Below are 488 nucleotides of genomic sequence, written 5' to 3'. Positions count from 1 at the left end.
CAGTGGAGTATTGAAGTCCCCTACTATTAATGAATTGGGATTAATCTGGGTCTTAAAGTCCTTTAGTACTGCTTTTATGAAGTTGGGTGCACCAGAATTTGGTGAATATATGTTCATGATTGTAATATCTTCTTGATTCATTGTTTTTTGATCAAAATGAAGTGACCCTCTTTGTCTCTTCTGATTAGATTTAGTTTAAAGTCTATTTTGTCGGGTATTAGAATTGCTACACCTGCTTTTTTCTTAGTGCCATTTTCTTGGATATTTTTTTCCATCCTTTCACTTTAAGATAGTGTATGTCCTTGAAAGTGACATGAGTTTTCTTGCAGACAACATAAAGATGGATTTTGTTTCTTAATCCATTCATCTAGTCTGTGTCTTTTGACTGGGGAGTTCATTCTGTTAATATTTAAAGTTATTAGTGAATGCTGAGTATTGAATCCTGTCATTTTTATTTTTGTTTACATTTGTGATATAACTGTACTAAG

General features: G+C 32.2%; 1 protein-coding gene across 1 annotated transcript in view; it reads left to right on the top strand.

The window, feature by feature from the left end:
- Ppargc1a (PPARG coactivator 1 alpha) overlaps positions 1 to 488 on the top strand; it is a 708,292-nt gene that overhangs the window by 150,821 nt on the left and 556,983 nt on the right. The gene's annotated exons all lie outside the window — the stretch shown is intronic.

The sequence above is a fragment of the Nannospalax galili genome, unplaced genomic scaffold (assembly GCF_000622305.1).
Source record: "Nannospalax galili isolate Female #2095 unplaced genomic scaffold, S.galili_v1.0 scaffold777, whole genome shotgun sequence".
In the NCBI taxonomy this organism is placed as follows: domain Eukaryota; kingdom Metazoa; phylum Chordata; class Mammalia; order Rodentia; family Spalacidae; genus Nannospalax; species Nannospalax galili.
This window is presented reverse-complemented; position numbering and strand designations above follow the sequence as displayed.